This window comes from Stegostoma tigrinum, chromosome 18 (genome assembly GCF_030684315.1).
Source record: "Stegostoma tigrinum isolate sSteTig4 chromosome 18, sSteTig4.hap1, whole genome shotgun sequence".
Classification (NCBI taxonomy): domain Eukaryota; kingdom Metazoa; phylum Chordata; class Chondrichthyes; order Orectolobiformes; family Stegostomatidae; genus Stegostoma; species Stegostoma tigrinum.
In genome coordinates, this window is record NC_081371.1 from 9,062,348 (window position 1) to 9,082,413 (window position 20,066).

The 20,066-nt window shown below is 42.1% G+C and overlaps 1 protein-coding gene across 1 annotated transcript in view; it reads left to right on the forward strand.

Annotated features, from left to right (window-relative positions):
* Positions 1-411: 411 nt before the first annotated feature.
* Positions 412-20,066, forward strand: part of pdzrn4 (PDZ domain containing ring finger 4) — a 529,562-nt gene continuing 509,907 nt past the window's right edge. Inside the window, exon 1 of the mRNA XM_048549360.2 lies at positions 412-460. The gene's annotated coding sequence lies outside the window, so the exon portion shown is untranslated. The remainder of the gene's footprint in view (positions 461-20,066) is intronic.

Consider the following 20,066-nt stretch of genomic DNA (forward strand, 5'->3'; position numbering starts at 1 on the left):
CAAATGCAGCTATCTGCGGGGATCAGCATTAAGGTGAATGTAACAAGCCATCCTGTATATTTATCTGAAAGTTGCTCAATCACTGCGGGTCATTATACACACCGAACACATTCACAAGCCCCAGCTAATTCCCCCAAATTATCAATCGGACCTTGCGTGAAACACAAAGTGCCTTGTGACTATTTATCAATTGTGTTTAAAGGCACTACACTAATGCAAGTTGTTCTTGTTGGCCAGGCCATTGTACAGCTCGCACATAGCGTTCACACGAGACTCTCTTTCTCTGCTGCGTGAATCTTGGACAAGGGGTCACACTTTGATAACTAGGCTGGATTGGCCGAGAGTAAAATTAGGAAGCATTTCCCAGCAGTTAGAAAAGGATAATGAAAACCTGGAACACACCCATGGATACCGGATCAATTGAACTTTTCAAGATCGGAACTGACAAAATTTTTGGGAGGTAAGGTATTTAGTGAACAATATGAAGGGGCAGATTAGCCATGATCTTATTGAATGGCTGAATAAACTATTCAACTGTTTTTTATGCTGCTCATGAAATTAACTCGGTTTGCATCCTGTTGACTTTGCTCATTGTTACCCACATGCGGATGAGATGCTTGATCGACCGACTAATATTCTTGGCTGTCTTCCCTTTTTTAATGCATTCTACCCCATGAGGACACACACCTATCTCCTATATCTGTGTCAATACTTTGTGTTTGAACATCTGCTGAACTTCATTAGACATAGGTGCATGGCCTATTAAGTTTTCTTTCGTAAGGCATGGGGGTTAACATTGTATGTTTTCCGATGTAAGGTCTTTTTTCAATCCCCTGCTTTCATTAGATATTGTCAAGCAGTTGTTCAACACTGTTAGTAGATTGGACTTTCTCATGTTAAGTCGCCAGGGTTAAGAATGCAGTCTGATAGCTTTACGGAAGATCTTGGGAATGTTAGGGGGGCGTAGGTGGGGTGTGTGTGAGTGTGAGGGATGGGGAGTAATAGGTCGATGCCAGTCTTAAAGTGCATCTTTTTGACTGGGTTGGTTTGATAAGGTGTCAGTCAACCAGTTTTGCATGAAGCAAAGTAACATGTCAATGATATGCTTTAGATGGTAGGCTGTTGAAATACGACAATGGCGATCACTGGAGTCCAGTCCCAGAATACTTGAACAATGTGCTGTCTTTCACTGTCACTCTCGAAGAGCCACATGCTATAACTGAAATCACCTGACATCTCATGAACACTTCAAGATTAAAATTGTTAATCTGTGTATTTTAGGGACACACTTTCATTTGTGGAGTGAGTTGTGATAATCTGAAAATATCTTTATTGCTGTTCCCATGCAACACTCCCTGAGCAATTATTGCTTTTGAATCTTCACAAACTTCCCCTGGTAAATAGTGTAAGCTAGTGGAAGGATTCCTAGATTGATAAACAGTCTGTCAGACTATGGTGAGAATGCTCTTTACATGGACCTAATCCCAATTTATACCAAGTGATGGGCTATTTAGTCCTCTACAGCAGGAGGTTGTAACAGACTCAAAACTCCTATCCAAAACAACTCGACACAAATGTCCCACTTTGAGAGCCAAAACATCAACTGCTGTGACATTCTATGGAGACTTGAGCCTGAATTCGGGATCGAGAGATGAACATCAAATCAAAAGCTTGCTCCAGTGCTGAACATGAAGCAGAGACATTTGTAGAGTTTCACATAAGTTTCTTCTTTCCCTCTGCATACAGGTAGCACCATACTGCAGTATGTGGCATTTTTTGGTTCTTCTTTTGAAGTCTTGAATCTAAAATGTCAGTGGAACAGTTTCTGCAGCTGTGGAGTGTTTACGTTAGAGGTTCCAGCTGGTCAATTATTTCAGATTTTGGTAAAGTAAACAAGGAGAGAATGTTTCCATTTGTGAGGAAGAACATAAACTAGACACCATTGATATAAGAAAGTTGCACAGATGCTAATACAATTCAAGGAGAAAATTTCCTATCCATAAGTGGTAAGAACATGAAAATTACTGGTATCTTTGCTATCACCAGTTGATACATATAGTGCTAATACATTTGAGCCAGAAGGAAAGCAGTTGGTGAGTAGATGACTATGACAGATTTAGATAAGGAAAGATGATGTGGTCAGGTGACCTTCAGAGATATTGACATTCTTTCCTCAGCCTGGATAAATATGGAAATTGCAGAAGCCAAGTTTAAACCTTGCGTTTTGCGAAATGCGGAGTCTGGCAGAGCTGAGTCAGACAGTACTTATGCAGTGAGGCCTTGGACAATAAACTTCCCATTGAAACCAGACAAGAGCGGCCTGGCCAGGTACTAACAGCCGCCTTGTTTCCGAACGAGCCTTTGTTTACACTCCCGTGATCCTGCCTTGTGAGAAGAATGCTACGAAGACTGGGTGGCACTCAGCTCAGGATGAGGCCAGAGACCTAGTGTGACAATGAAAGCACTTGGCAGGTGAAAGTTTAAAACCACGTTCTTCTAATTCCAAACATTGGGAAGGAGTCACCTCCAGTGGATCTTCCTGCACCCCCTGCCCACCAGATGCTCGTAGGCATCAAAGGCAGCATAGAAAGGGTTCAAGGGGGCAACCTGGGCTCCCAGCTCATTCTGCTCTCTGCACTTTCAATGGTGCCTCCAGACAGATCACCTGGATGAGATGACCCGAAGACCAGAACCAGCCCTAAAAGAGAGACGAAGCCCAGAGGCAGGTGATGGCCTCGTGGTATTATCGCTGGACCAAGAGACCCAGATGATATTCCGGGGACCTGTGTTTGAATCCCACTACGGCACATGGCGGAATGTGAATTCAATAAACATCTGGAGTCTAAGGAATCCGTTGCTGATTGTCGGAAAAACCACTCTCTGATGAAGGGTCTAGGCCCGAAACGTCAGCTTTTGTGCTCCTGAGATGCTGCTTGGCCTGCTGTGTTCATCCAGCCTCACATTTTATTATCTTGGAATCTCCAGCATCTGCAGTTCCCATTATCTCTCGTTCACTAATGTCCTTTTTAGGGAAGGAAACAGACATCCTTACCTGGCCCAGACCCACAGCAATGTGGTTGACACTTAACTGCCCTCTGGGTAATTAGGGATGGGCAATAAATGCTGCCTGGTCAGTGACACCCTCTTCCTGTGAATGAATAAAAAGAAATTGTGACTGCAGACCCCGAAACATCAGCCAACACTCAAAGACTGAGGAAATAGCCTGTCCATGTCTAACTGAATGGGTATCTCCAGTCCTTTGAGACAAACAGCGAAATACAGAGGGGAGGAACCTGTGGAAAGGGTGTAGCAAATCCTAAGAAGTAGATTGCTGGTGAAGATGTAAGACTGTTGAGTGAAGAGACCTATGAAGAGATTGAGTAAGTTTGGTTGACTTTAATCAAGGTACAATAGTAGAGTCTGATTAATGTTGCTTTTTACTTTGATCATTCTCTTGTCCCCTTTGTCCAACTCGCCACATAATATGCTTGGGTTTAAAAAGGCTACTGCAAACTGGTCACTATGAGAAGAGGCTAAAGTAAAGCAGTATGGACTGGATGGGCTGGGTTCTGTGCTGTATATACCATCAACCACCTTAGGTCGAGCTGGATCACCTGGAGCAATTAAAACCAATGAACTATCTCATCAGAACATTTTTAAGTGCAAGTTATATGAAAGACTTGTAATTCCAGACATAGTTTAAAATCAGTATTATCTTAGTGTTGGATAGAACTGGGCAGAGAAAGTTTGTACCATTAACGTCTCTTCAGGTTGCTGTTAACAGTAATTGTAACTAAATCTTGGAGTCCCATGTCTACCTTGATCCTAATGCAAACATATGGTTCCTCTGTGGGCTGCCCTCCTCAAGCCCCCTTCAAAACAATGCAATTATTTAAAGGACTATTTCCTCTGGAGCAAATGACAAAGTAATCAAATTCCCAGTGACTTGTAAAGATACTTTCCAGATACTCCAGTATGTCACCAAAATATATTCTCCATTGCCTGATGCTACAGTCTGTGTCACAGCGCTGAAATCTGATCCCTACTGTATGAATGAGCCCAATGTGTCATGCTGCATTATCAGCAGACAGTAGTGTATCACAGTGTATCGAATGTATAGTAAAGATTTTTGGAGTATTGGTTCTTGGATGGCTTCCATTTGTGTCATGTTACCTTTTTACCACTCGTAACACTTCACTTCGTAGTCAAGCACTTATACTGTTGTGTCATAGGATGGAAGAATGCTGATAATCTGCCACAGGATATGAAATCTGTGCTGGATTTCGAATACTCACAAAGCTTAGAACTAATATGGGTCAAGCTGGTTGTTTTGCAAGTTGTCCTTCCTTTTTCAGGAGTCCTCACTGGGCTCTGGCTGTGCCTTGTGGTTGAATTAATCTACAGTTTTTAGTTTACATTTGTTTATCTGGCTGTGAATTGATTTTTCACTGTCACATCAAAGTGTTGAAAAGGAAACAAATTAACTTGGTGATGAGAAAGTGATTTGAGGCGAGCAAAAGCACAGAAAGCAGAACGGAGAGTAGTATGGAGGTTCTTCGAGTTCAATACAGACACGAGAACAGTATTGTCACCAGAAGCAAGTGATTGACAGTCAAGTAAATATTCTGAGCAAATCCTCGCAGCCTCGAACGAGAAAGTTGGCAGAACTGTATGACATTGGCACTGAAGACTTTCCTACCAGTGAAAGCAAAAAGTCCAATTTGCTGCCCACTGACGAGAATTTTGTCTTCGTGTCTCGGCAATGTGTCTATTTGCACACATGAGCACATGTTTATGTCTCGTTATTACATTACCTCAATTGATGTGCAGTTACACATTTTCCACACCCACTATGACCCCCAACAATTCCCATCCTGTTAGAAACGAGAAATTCACAATTCCTGACAGGAAAGTCCGAGCAGGAACCTGGTGACTCTAGCTTGATCCTGGATTCTCAGTCACTAACATCTCAGGGTAGATTCCACAGACAGTAACCAATGTGTACCCGTTCTCTGACAGGGCCTCGATTTGCCCCATTGGCAAAGTAGGATTGTGAGTATCCTCTGCCCAATGAATTTGGGGCAAACAAATGTAACAATGAATGGTAGCTTCAGATCACCATGTCTGATTGGGTGCGTAGCACCAAGAATCATGGGAGGTCTGAGCCAAGTCAAAGCCTTCACTTGTGGTGAGTGTGAGAATAGGAAAAGTGCGGCACAATAGGGGCATGGTTAATGAGGAGACTATTGCACAAAAAAAAAACTCGTTAGACCTCACAGAAAGGCACACTCATTGAATGACAGGAGGGAAACTCAGCTCTCTGTTTTTCAATGGAATTTATTGCTTGGGCAGCAATGAAACTTATGATGTGCTGGATTTTCTGATCTACAATCAAACTCAATTGGGTTATTCATCAGTTTTTTTTTGGAAAAGAAGGATTTTCACAACTGAAACATTTTTTTTAAAGTTTAGAATAAATGATTTGTTGAGTACCAACTCTCAGCCTAACTTAGGGTGACTAAAGCAACTACTGATCCACTAATTTGTTTTATGCTCTGTTGAGGAGCCCTGCAAACCAATCACTCCGCCCAGGCCCACTAATGGGTTAGTGTAAAATCTAGGTTTTAATTTGAGGGAATCCAACACGATGTAAAAATCTTTGATCGAAGCTCAACTGCGAGTACCAAGGCAAAATGGACTATGGTGGTTCAAGAAGGCCGCTTATCACCATCTTCATAAGGGCAACAGGTGAAGGATAATAAATACGGTACCACCCAGCAATGCCATCTTCCAATGGATGATTTTTTTTTTAAATGAAGATGTTCAGGAAGATGTAGATTGATAACCTGGACAGACCAATGGATGATACATTACTTCTAATAAAAACCAAAAGAACTGTGGATGCTGGAATTCAGAAACAAAAAAAAACAGAAATTGCTGGAAAAGCTCTGCAGGTCTGGCAGCATCTGCGGAAAGAAATCCGAATTAACGTTTTCAGGTCCAGTGACCCCCGTCCCCCCGCACCCCTGCCTCAGAACCAATCACAGCTAGGATCCATTCCTGTGTCTGTCCAGCTGTCCATCTTTCTCTTTTTGGGCTATATCTCCACCTCTTGTTTACCCCTTACACCCTTCATCCCCTCCCCCGACCCTATTTGTTGCATCAACAAACAACTTTTCCCTGGCCACCATCAGTTCAGAAAAAGGGTCACTGAACCCAAAATATTAACTCCAATTTCTCTCCACAGATGCTGCCAGACCGGCAGATCTTTTTCAGCAAATTTTGTTTTTTGTTTCTGATACATTACCTGAGTTTTCCAGATTAAACTTCATGTAGAGAGCAGAAATGGAGCAATTTTAGCATTCTCTGGCGAGGTTACTCCATGTCCATATCAGTATGATGTGAGATTCAAAATAAATTTGAAATTTGTGACTGTCCTTTTGGTTTTTTCTGGTGGTTGAGATCACAGGACTGAAAGATTCTGTCAAAATAGGCAGCTGTATTGTAGTGATTTTGATAGATTAGATTATACATATTGTGCTGACGAAATGGCAGTGTTAAATTGGATAGCTCGAACAGTTCATCCATTTCACCAACACCTTCCACCCCAACCTCCAGTTCACCTGAACCATCTCCAACACATGCCTCACTTTCCTGGACCTCTCAGTCTCCATCTCAGGCAACCAGCTTGTAACTGATGTCCATTTCAAGCCCACCGACTCCCACAGCTACCCGGAATACACCTCCTCCCACCCACCTTACTGCAAAAAATTCCATCCCCTATTCCCAATTCCTTTGCCTCCGCCGCATCTGCTCCCAGGATGAGGCATTCCACTCCCGCACATCCCAGATGTCCTCATTCTTCAAGGGCTGCAACTTCCCCCACCCCTCAGTGGTCGAGAATGCCCTCAACCATGTCTCTCACATTTCCCACAGCTCATCCCTCACACCCCGCCCTCGCAATAACCACCAAAAGAGAATCCCACTAGTCCTCTCATACCACCCCACCAACCTCCGGATACAACACATCATCCTCCGACATTTCCACCATCTACAAGCCGACTCCATCACTAAAGACATTTTTCCCACCCCATCCTTGTCTGCTTTCCGGAGAGACCACTCTCTCCACGACTCCCTTGTCCGCTCCACACTCCTCTCCAACCCCACCATACCCAGCACTTTCCCCTGCAACCGCAGGGAGTGCTACACCTGCTCCCACACCACCTCCCTCACCCCCATCCCAGGCACCAAGGTGACTTTCCACATCAAGCAGATGTTCACCTGCACATCTGCCAATGCGGTATACTGCATCTACTGTACACGGTGTGGCTGCCTCTACATTGGGTAAACCAAGCGGAGGCTTGGGGACCGCTTTGCAGAACACCTCCGCTCAGTTTGCAACAAACAAATGCACCTCCCAGTCGCGAACCATTTCAACTCCCCCTCCCATTCCTTAGACAACGTGTCCACCCTGGGCCTCCTGCAGTGCCATAATGATGCCACCTGTAGGTTGCAGGAACAGCAACTCATATTCCACTTGGGAACCCTGCAGCCCAATGGTATCAATGTGGACTTCACCAGCTTCAAAATCTCCCCTCTTTCCCCCCCACCCACTGCATCCCAAAACCAGCCCAGCTCATCCCCACCTACCTAACCTGTTCTTCCTCTCACCTATCCCCTCCTCCCACCTCAAGCCACACCTCCGTTTCCTACCTGCTAATCTCATCCTGCCCCCTTTTACCAGTCTGTCCTCCCCGGACTGACCTATCCCCTCCCTACCTCCCCACCCATACCCTCCTCTCCACCTATCTTGTCCTCTACCCATCTTCAGTCCACCTCCCCCTCTCTCCCTATTTATTCCAGAACCCTCTCCCCATCCCCCTCTCTGATGAAGAGTCTAGGCCCAAAATGTCAGCTTTTGTGCTCCTGAGATGCTGCTTGGCCTGCTGTGTTCATCCAGCCCCACACTTTGTTATCTCGGATTCTCCAGCATCTGCAGTTCCCATTATCTCTGATTAAATTGGATGGAGACCGAGTCCAATGTTAGGAGCACAACTCAAATGCAGTGCTTGATCGTGCCAAATTTCTTCAGATTTTCCAGTCACTCTATTTCTGGTAAGAGGTGAGATTATTCTTTTGTCTTCAGTTCTGGCCCTTGTCTTTGGTGGTGAGCAGAGTGCGCAGTCTTAGCATTGCTTATACAGCACAAGGTTCATGCAGCTAGTCCAGTTAAATTTCTGGTTCAACACTGGACCCATCATATTGGTGCTGGTGAAGTTTGATACCTGTGAAAGATGGAAGAGATGACTGAGCTTTCTGTCATTCAAAGAGGCTTTTGCCTCATTCATATCGTGTGAATGAGGCTCATCATTTTTAGCCCATTTCTGCTGTAATATCAGCCTATGTGGTCACATGGACTTCGTCATTAGCAGAAATATTTTTGCTGAAAGTTGAACATTTGTGCATTGGTCAAAAAAGTACTTTGATATCTGATTAATCCATTGCTCAATATGTTAATGGCTTTAAAAAGAAAACTAATGGTGACCATTAGTTTTTGACAATATTTGGGGTTCGAATGAGAATAGATCGGCTTAAGTTAAGAAATCTTCTCTTCAAACTGATTTGGAATCTACTAACAGCAGCAGCTTTGTCCTTGAGGTTGAGGGAATATTGTCAATTTTGGAACAATTTTTGAGTAGTCGAAGACATATGCATGTAACAATTGAGTAAATACAAATTTGAAGTTGAAAAATATGTTGGGGACAAGAAGAGACCATGGCAGAGGATGAGTTCCAGAATATTTCAGCAAATAGTTGGATTGAAGAAGTTTTCACCTCATTCTTGTGATATTAGAAGTAATAGTAGTTCAAAAACTGTTGGAAGTGGGTTGGAGACTTTCTCTCGCTTTGTTTCAACTCTCACGTCCTTTTTCACAATCACTTCCATGTTTACTAATCATCCAGATTTTCGTCACAAGGGATATGCCCATGAGTGCCTAAATATGATCCATTAAAAAAAACTAATGCGGTAGGCAAGGTGGAGGATAAGGCCAATTGTGGATCATGGAAGGAGTATCCTGATGGAAGTGGGCATTATTAAGGTGGTACTGAGTAATTTGGTGGCATCTTCTGTTGTGAAGATAGATGAAACGCAGGAGAAAAAGAGGAAATTGTGATCGCAGATCAAGTATAAATCAATAAATAGAAGGAATTTGGCAGCCCTCAAAGAAATGATCCAGTTGGGATCCGAAGCCACAGAGAGAATTCAAGGTGGGAAATTGCAAAGATTTTCACCATTTTCTTCCAGTGTTAGTGCGAGTGTTGCCACAGGAATGAAGGGCAGCTAACAGTCCCACTGGCAGCTAGACCAAACAGAGGTTGGGGGACAGTGCCCTACTTTCAGGAAGGAGCTGTCCCAGGAGTGGCATTGACTCTGGACTTCATGAAATCTCATGGCATCAGGGTCAAACATTGAAAAGGAAATCTGATACAATCATTACTATCAAGCCAGAGCATCACCCCTGGTTCAATGAAGAGTACAGGAGGGTATGTCAGAAGCAGCATTGGACACACCTGAAGGCCACCAGGACTGGGCAATAAATGCTGGCCTAGTCAGTGATGCTCACATCCTGAATTTTAAAAAAAAGGTAAGGGTTCGGGCTGGGCAGCTGGTTTGCAATGCAGGTTGATTCTCACTGCAAAGATTTGATTCCCACACAGGCTGAGGTTACCATAAAGGTGCTGCCTTCTCAACCAGTTCCCTCTCTGGAGGCGTGGTGACCGTTGGTTTAAACCATGCAGCCTTATGGTCTTCTGCAACATTGGGTCCATTATCTTTTTATTTTCTTACTCCCCTGCTTAAGAACAGAAAGCAAATTTTAAAAAAGAATAGAAGCCTGTGTAATGTCTAGTAGGGAAATTTTAGAGACAGTCTGTGTCACTGAGAAACGCTTTGGTGAATAAGTGGAAAGTGGAATGGATTTGGTGAAGGTGGTATATTTGATCAGTCAGTTTCAAGTAACAGGTTTGACAAGCAATATGTGGCTGATATTACGTGGGCTTTCAAAATGTGTTTGACAAAGTAATACAAAATAAAATTGTTGGCACAATTAAAGCCATGGGATGTACGTTATGGATCTGAACTTTGGAATTAATTTTAAAGTTTTCATAAATTGAAGGCCTTTATGTGGATTAGTCACAAGATGACAATGCGATGTTTTCAGGAAGACATAGACAAATGGTAAAATTAGAAGAGAAATGGAAAGTGACATTTCGTAGAGAAGTGTGAATTGGATAAAGTTGATCACTCACGCGCCATGCTTTTCAAAAGTACGCTCATGTGTATTTGCACTGTCTAACTTTGTTCAGACTTCCCAGGTTCAAGTAGACAGTGCTGTGTGGAAAGACTGACTGAATAGTTTTCGAGGCAGCCAGCTCTTTCAAAGGAGCAGAGACATCAGCTGTCAAACTTTAAAGGAAAGATGGGCTTTGCAGTACAAACAGCCGATCAAAACTTTCACAAGGTCACTTTCCTTTGGAGATAAGAAATGCAACTGGCACCAACCATTGCACGTATCACATTCACGGCGTGTTACCAGTGCCAGAGGTGCAGGACAACAGGATGATTTCATGAAAATTCCACCAGAAAGAGTCATGTGAAGACGCGGAAGCATGATGGCTGTTGTCTTCAAGTGGCACTTGGGGATCTTCAACCTTGAAATGTAATGGTGTAAGTTGAATTTAACAAATGGTTTATAATAATAAGTTTGACATTTCATGCACGATACTAATAAAGGGATAATGCTAGAAGCATTGAATGTAAGCCATATATTTAAATAGCTTTGATACATCACTAAAACTCACCCACATCTATTAATTCGGAATACCTTAGCTGGATGCCATCCTTGAATTCACAGCTGAAGCTCTGGTCTCCACTTGATGGGATTGTTAGAAGGGGGAAATCAAATCCCACGCATTTTCTACCTCCAAAGAAATGAGAATACTGGCTGAAAACAACTAGTGGTTTTGGTATTATATAAACGTCAGTCTTGTAGCCTTCAAGGTCCACGTGGAAATTTTCTATTTTCCAATTGGCTTGTATCTGCATTAAGTCACGGTTGCTGAGGGATGTTGCTCTCTTAGACAGTTAAATCAATGACAAAATAGGCCTGCAAGCCTAAAGGTGGTTGAAATTCAAACGGGGCAAATCAGCAATTGGAAAATCACGTGAGGTTAGGCTCTCAGGTAATGTTGCTAGGATCAGGGGGTAGTTTCTTTAAAGGCAAAAGGACTAAATGGGGAGGACAGGACCAGTTTGTATCCTTCCTACAACATCAGATGAAGCAACAAGTAATGGAGACTGGGTGTTGGGGTCGGTGTCAGACTAGAGTCAGCCAAGTATAGCTTTAATTAGTAAACATTCCAATCACAGCGAGGGGCCAAAGAACACATTTTTAACTGTTAGAAATGGACCAATTGTTGAAACTGTGATACGTAGTGTGTGTGTTTCCTTTTTAACAAAAAGGAAAGAATTGTTTACAGTTAATGGGAGCGATCTGAAGATAGCTAATATTTTCCATGCCTTCTTCAAAAATGAAAACAATGACCAAATCGCTTGTGCCTCAGGGATCTACAATGCAACCAGGAGTTTGTAAAACATCTGTAATGAAGGAACTCCAGTCATTAAATATCTACAGTCTCTGACCAAAATGAAGGAGGGTCCTCATGAAGGGAGGGAGGCAGTATGGCAAGTCTTCAGTTAATAACTTGCAGAGCATCATTGTTATAGAAAATCTACCCAGAGCATGGAGAATTGTGTCCTCCTCTTATGCAAGAAATGGGTGGCGAATGAACAATTTAAACATGAGTTAATCCAATAGTGGTAATGGAGGAAATTATTGTCTGAAATCGGTGTAATAAAATGGCCTTTGAGGCCAGAAGGTCCTGGCCAGAGATATGGAACTCTGAGAAAGCAATTATATTAACAGCGATGCGTGAAGAATTGGCTGAGTTCCGAACTCTGTTCCCTAACATTATCTGTAAACAATTTGCAAGAGACTATTTCTGGTAATAATACAATGTTGACTCGGAGCCCAAGTTATCTTGCCAAGTGATGAACGTAAGTAAAACTGAGAGTCTCCAGAAGCTCCAGATTCAATGAATAAGTGAAATATGCAACACCAAAATATTCCAAGGAGCATTGACATATTTGTACTAAACACGAATTGGATCCGAGGCTCTGGAAAAGTCGTGCTGACACAATTGAGTCATGATGATTTTCTGTCAGAAATATTGAAGAGGTTCGTATGTAACTTGTTGCTGAATTGCCTTTACACTGATCACCTGAAACCTTGGCTAATGCCCTCTGCTGCTCATTAACATACTCTCAAATTTCCATACAAAGATTTCCTTTCTCAACAGGCTGTAGTCGCATTGCATTTCAGCTGCTTTAATTTGCTTTTTTTTTATCAGGCAAGTCTTTTTGTTTTATTCTTATCACATGAAAATGTCTTAAATTCTAAAATCTGCTTCAGGTTGGTTTTAAAACAAAAAAGTCTGTGATGGCCTTAACCCGCCTGACATCATCTCGCTCGATCAAAATATTCTTCACTCCTTTTGACTCCTTATGTATTTATCTAATTTCTCACTTTGGACCTTATATTTGAAATGCAGATGTCCTGCTGGTTTGTTACAGGTTTCATACATTCTAACATTCTACTTGTAATGTCTTCCACTTGAAATCCCTATTTGATGGCTATTTAATGGATGCACTGCAGAAAATCAGCAAAGATCCTTCGACAGCACCTTCCAACCCCGCAACCAATTGTCTCTGCGGCCTTTGTCCTTCTAGACAGATAGGAACACAGCCACTCCCTGCAAGTTCTCCTCCAAGCCCCTAACTATCCCAACTTGGACATACATCGTAGTTGCTACATGAAAATCCTGGAATTCTCTCCCCGAGGCCATTTGTAGGTCTATTTACAGCACGTGGACTGCAGCCATTGAAAAAGGCATCATACTACAAAGTTCTCAAGGACAGGCAAGAAGTGCTGGCCAGCCAGTGATACCCAAAAAATTGCCATCATTGTTTGCAGTGAACGGATGATTTTCCGCAAATTCTGAGCCATACTCCATTTAGCTCATCGCGACTGTTGCTCGCTATTAGGTCCAAGAAATTTTGCAGTAAGTTCACATCAGTAGGCCAACCCACCAGATAGCAAACTTCATGTCTTCATGGCATCTGCCCCTAGCTTCGCAGGAAATTCTCGGCTTGCACTTTCACTGACATGAAATCTCAACTCTGTTCCTCTCTCTATCGATGCTGCCAGATTGGCTGAGGATTTTCCAGCATTTTCTGTTGTTGGTTTTGGTTTCTCTGAGGTGAGGAGGCTAAACTAAGATTCTGTCTGCCTTTTCAGTGGACTTCAGTTCATTGTCTGACACTTTTTGATGTTTTAGAGGGGCGTTCATAATGCAATTCTTCTTATTGCATATGCAATTAAAAAATGGAGTTGAATATGAAAGGGGCATTTTGGCCTTATAGCTCAATGCGCTTCAATGCGGATTTTAACGAGCCCACTTTTTCCCTGAGGCAAATTTTCTCTGCACCCATTAAAATGAATCACACACAGCTGCCGAGTATCTTAATGTAGAATTCTGCATTATTCATTCCTGACTGGTTGCATTCCATGACCTGTTTCACGAGTTAATGCAGTTCAGGAACTGTGCTGTTGCTTAATCTTCCCAGCCTGCACTGAATGGTTGTTCGATTCTGGGCACTGCATTCATTTGAGGCAAGTGAACTTTGCTTTTTCTCACCACAGAATTGAGGGTAGTTTTGGAAACATTTTGAATTAAACTCTTTGGCCATGCTCTGATACACCCCTGGGGCAGTGAAGATTTGAACCTGGGCCATCTGGCCCAGAGATAGAGACTCTACCAAGACCCTCAAGGACAGTTTTGTATCCTGGAGTCTTGTTAATGACTTTGGGCGATTTGTGTTGAAGATTCTAATTATGCTTTTATCAGCATTTTAATAGGTTGACTAGAGCCACCAATGGAACAGTATAGATTCACTTTTCCTCAATGTAATTGTCAGGGTAATATTGTGAAGACATTGACGTTGCATTTCCTGCTTTTTAAACACTTGTCTTCTCATGTTACTGTTGTCATCAGAAGGTGAAGGTTTTGGTCATAGTCTGCTTCCGTATTGCCAATGACCCCAATACTGTTAGCTGTACACACATAGCCAAACACATCGGTAATAATCCTATCTCTGGGCTGTTGGAGTAGGTCTTGCCCAACCGAAAGCCCAAATAGTGTAGCCATTGGAAACATGTACGATCCAAATGGATTCCTACATACAGTGAGGTCTTGGGAGTTTTCTGCAAAATGGATAGACCAGTATCAATGCTCATATCTACTTTGGAATAGAATCTTGCTCCGGAGAATTTAGCATTCAATTTTTCCAGTGTTGCTATCATATGTAAAGACCTAGTAAATAAAAATTTGAAGTATTGTATCCGGCATGCACTTACAATAACATCTTTACTAAACGTGCATGTGATGGGTCTGCATCAATCTGTGCGATGATTGACTTTTCAAGTACCACTTGATCCATCTCGATGAGTTCTGCTCGACACTTCCCCTGATTTGATCACGTTGAATTTCCTTTGGCCATTAAATGGGGCTGTATCATCTTTTTAGGTGCAATACAATACCATCCTTAAAATTGTGGATCACTGGGTTTGAGATTGTTGACTGATGCAGTGGCATCATGTGTGGACTGTTCCACCACAGTGGATTTGGTTTGAATCCCATGAATTGTGACTCGACTGAGATCTCTGCATTTTGGCAGAGCTGCCCCTGCTGAGGAAGATGAAGAACCTGGGTATTGGCACTGCCGTGTGATTATACCAGTGCACAGAGCTGGTTACTGTTGGGCAAGCTCTCGTAGGTTAAACCATGCACTGCCACACGCATTTCAGGATGCACAGTGGCAATATGTTGCCACTAGCTTCCATTTCGGTTTTAGCTTTTACTCTGTGTTCTCCTCTCTTTTCAACACTGCCATGGTGTGAGGCGAATAATATGGAAGGTTTCATCATCTTCTGAAACTTGCCCTCTGTTCGGTCGACACTAAATCTGTATGTTTGCATTGGTGCACTTTCTTGGAACTTTCCTTGCAGCCAGTGTTATATCATCTCATTGGTCACTTCTGTTTTGTTCTGGGAGCTGCCTTGGCCTTGGAAGCAGGTGTCCGCACCCCATGTCCCTTGGTACGACATGCTTTCCAGATGTCGGGAAAAGCTGGACAATGTTCGGATAAGTATGACAAACTATCTGCTGCAGATTTTGTTGATTTGCTGATTTGCAGTTATACTGTTGGCTGTGCCTCAAACATTGAATTCATGTTGCCCTGTAAGTACGGCTTCTAATTTGTTTCATTTAGGCACAATGCGTCAGCAGTTTTGCTGTTTCTCTTGCTCAAAAGATCTTAAACGTTTTAAGTTTGTATACAAGCAGTGGCTAACAGAAGGAACCTCACTGATTAGTTCTTCTTCAAACAAAGTCATATAAACTAGTTAGTAGACCTGTGAGGCTGCTGTCTGTATGACATAAGTCGTAGTCATAGAGTCATATCGTAATACAGCATGGAAACAGGCCCATTGGCCCAAAGTGTTCCATACTGACTGTGGTGCCCATTCAGCTAGTTCCAATTGCCCACATTTAGTCCATATCCCTCTAAACCCTTCCCATCTGTGTACCTATCCAAAGATTTTTTTTAAATGTTGCTAACGTAGCTGCCTCAATTCCTTTCTCTGGAAGCCCACTCCATATATATGCACCACTGTCTGTGTGAAGAAGCTACCCCTCGGGTCCTTCTTAAATCTTTCCCCTCTCATCTTAGACCTATACCCTCTGGTTTTCGATTCCCCGTCCCAGGGAAAAAGACTATATGCATTCATCCTATCTCTGCCCTTCATGGTTTTATGAACCTCAATAATTTTATATATCTCTGTTATTCCACAAGTTAAAGTTTACCTTGAGCTTGTCTTTGTGAAACTTTCAGATCTTTTCTCGACCTCTCTGTCCATTTGAAAGAGCAGGTATATTCATTCTATGAAGTCTCTCATTGTCATTAGCAAACAAGATTTTCCGATCTCTCTTCTCAGTACCATCAACAGCTTATTTGTGAAATAGAGCTGCAGATGTTGAATTGAACAGTTGTAATTCAGTAAAAATATCATTGCATCCCCAGCATATGATTAAGTTTCTAGTTTCCATGATACCCCGAAAATTATCAGTCTATACTACCTAGAAATCATTTTCCCCTGATTTCATGTCAGTGTGAATTTTCAAGTTGCCTCTTTTTCTTTTAAAGAACATAGACTTTGTGGCAGCTGTCCTGATAAACGGTTACTTCTGTGTTGACAACTAAGAGCAGTGTATTGGTTTGCTTCAGTATGGTACTCATTGACATGTTCTAATTCAAATGTACACTGTTGCCATTTTATTTTTTCTTTTAATTAAGGCAATTTAGAAATGGATTTGGCATTGAAAGAGCTTGTATTCTAACCGACAAGAGCTCTGTTTTGTTGAGGGCTAGTGTGCTACGTACAGATCTATACATCTGCCTGTATTCCCAGAAATGGATGCTAATGAAAGGTTAAAAAAATCTCCCTTTGTCCAAATTTGTTTTTGTCTAGTTGATCTTAAATTAGCTTTTCAAATATCTACCATGAAGAAATTCAAGTCTTTTCTAGTTAGCCACTCTTGTCACTTGGTGCAAATTTGCCTCCAACACGGTGATATACAAAATAAAAACCAAAAGAACTGCATATCCTGTAAATCAAGAACAAAAACAAAGTTGCTGGAAAAGCTCAGCCGGTCTGGCAGCATCTGTGAAAGAGAAAACAGAGTTAACGTTTTGGATCCAGGTTCTGAGAAAGGGTCACCGGACCTGAAATGTTAACTCTGTTTTCTCCTTCACAGATGCTACCAGACCTGCTGAGCTTTTCCAGCAACTTTGACAGTGATACACCTAATGCAGTAATGCTTATCTCCCAGAATATGAGAAATTGAACATATATATAATTGATACTGGAGAACGAGATAGATACTTATTACAATTAACTACCACATACAAACATTATGTTCTTTAGACAAAGAAGCGCCTCGACTAATATTAGACAATTAGATCTTAGCAAAAGAAGTTACTTCCTGTCATGCTTCATGTTATTGAAGGTCAGGTGATTTTTATTCCATTGCATTATATGCTATCTCTGTAGTGATGATGACATGAACGTGTCTCAGGAGTATACTGACTTAATGCAAACAGGATCGAGGAAAATGACTGTCATACAGCATTGAACCCATCCATACCGACCAACTTGCCCAAACTAAACTCCTCCCAATTGCTTGCATTTGACCCATATCCCTCTCAATCTTTCCTATTCACATAGCTGTCCAAATGTATCTTAAATGTTGTTGCTGTGCCTGCAACTATCGCTTCCTCTGGTGATTCATTTCACACGTGAACCACCCTCTGTGTGAAGAAGTTGCCACTTGGGTCTGCCTTTTAAATCTTTCTCCTTTCAGCTAAAAAATTATGGCCCTCTCATTTTGGACTCCCCCATCCTAGGCAAAAGACCTTTTGCTATTCACCTTATCTATGCCCCTCAGGATTTTATAAACCTTGATACGGCCACCCCTCAACATCCTATGGGGTAAGTCCCAGTCTCACCAGCCTCTCCTTTTACACCTCAAACACTCCAGTCCTGGTAACATCCTTGTAAATATTTTCTGAAGCCTGTCCAATTTAATAGTATACTTGCCTTGACAAGGTGACGAGAACTGTACTCCAAAGGTGGCCTCACCAACATTCTGTAATCCCAAAGGAAGAGTTCCAGAGGTGGGAGGGATATTGGAGTACACCTTGCTTGTGGAGTGGGATAACTAGAGCTAAGTCAGCCAGTATATGTAGGGAGATTGGCAAGTGCTAGGACCTGGGATGAGAATAGAGAGGTGATTGAATCTGCATCAGCCATCAATGCGCTAAATGGCTTCATTCTGTACTGCAACATTTCACAACTCTGTAAGGTTACTTGCCTGGGAGTAATCATGTAAATAATGGGGGCAAGAACTGGAGGGATTCAGTTATGAAGATGTGCATCTTCATGCAGGAATGCTGGATCCCAGTGGAATTTGGCTGGGGCAGAAATGAGAAGGATAAAATCCTAGTTGTGGGTAAGGACGCAAGCTGTGGCATTGTGGATTTTGGCAAGGAGAGAACAAGAGCGACCCAGCATTGTGGTGATTAGAAACATTCTCATGGAAGAAATGCCAAAGTGCTCTCTGCAAGCTACATAGACTTAAATTAAGAAAATATTTTTGTATAATTAAAACCAAACCTAAACATACTTTCTCCTTCCAAATCCCAGCTAAGTTGCACACTAACTCTTTGGATTTAGTTTTAATGTTTGAACATAGTGCTGTGCTTTTAGGGTGCGTTTTCTAACAGACAGCCACTTGTGCCAGATTTATAGTCAAGATTAACACCATAGTGTGGTCCTTTCTGATATATGGTTTAATCTATGAATTTAATACATGCCTATTCATGAAGCTTCATTGAAAAGTTGTTACCATCCCAAATGGTGTTAATGCAGATTGTGTCAGATCCCAGAGTGAAACCTGGCTTTATAGATGATACATTTCATTTTTCCAATCTTGTCAGTTTATGGGAAGGCAGTGGTGTCATGATAATGTCACCCTGGCAGTAATTCAGAACCTAGACTAAAGTTCCAGGGACATTGGTTCAAATCTTAATGTGGCTGATGGTGAAATTTAGATTCAATAAAATCGGGAATCTAAGGGAAGACCTTTCTCTACTGTGTCATTTAAAATATCCATCTGATTCAGTAATGCCCTTTTTTTAACAGAAGTAAATCTGTCATGCTTACCTAGCCTGGCCGACATATAGCTCCAGGCTCACTGCAATGTGGTTGACCTTTTATCTGCCCTTTAGATGAGGCAATAAATACTGACCATGACCGCGTCACGTAAACATATCAAACAAAGGTCACGACATTATTGACAAGAGATGGCTTTTGGTGATAAAACAACAAAATGCATCACAGAAAAAGAAAAGCCCTATCTTGATTCCCCCATACAAAAATTATTTGAAAAGGTCCTATTACAGTTACAGAATGATTCAACACTTTGTGGTCAACAACAATCTTACAGGCACTGAACCCTTGGTAAAATATCACCCTGCCTGTACACTAAAGCTCCTTATTCTTTCAACACAGCTATAATTGATTTCTTCTTGACAAATTTCTGGTTCCACCTTATGCTGTTTCATTTTGTTAAAGTGTCCTCCCGAAACACTTAACCAAACCATGAACTCAGCTCACTTATTACTTAACACGGGTTCCTCTTAAACTCATGACTTTCACAGCATTCTGCTTCTGGAGTTTTCCTCTTTGCAAACTTAGCGGGGCCAACCATATAGCTACTGCCAAAGTCCTAAAGTTCCCTCTGACTATTGACTCAACACAAATTGCAGTCTTCAAGGAGACTCAAGACCACTTTCCTCAAGTACGTTTGATGGATGGCCAGTGACGTCCATGCCCTGATGTAATGATTATTAACAAGGTCAGGCAGGCAGACCTCGGAATATAAATGCCCTGTTTGGACCAGATTAACAGCCCCGATCAGAGACCCCTGGCTAACAGACAAACAGGAGTGTCAGATGTTCTGCACGCTCTAAGAGCTGGCTCTAAGGGAACTGGATCAGTTTCTATGACGTTTCCATACATAAATGAAGGGTGGATTCATGATAATACAGGCCTTTGCGGAGTCATTTCAGTTGCAACAAGCATGTTTCTGAGAAACTCGCCCACCACAGTCATCTTTGAATTGGGGAATTTGGGAATTATGAGAAGCTTGATTGATTTGATCCTGCTGTCAAAGACTCAGCCTAGTTTGTGGAAAGACTGCATTATTATTTCCAGGCAAATGACACTGGGGCTGATGAAAAGCAACAAGTAAATCTCCTGACAGCTT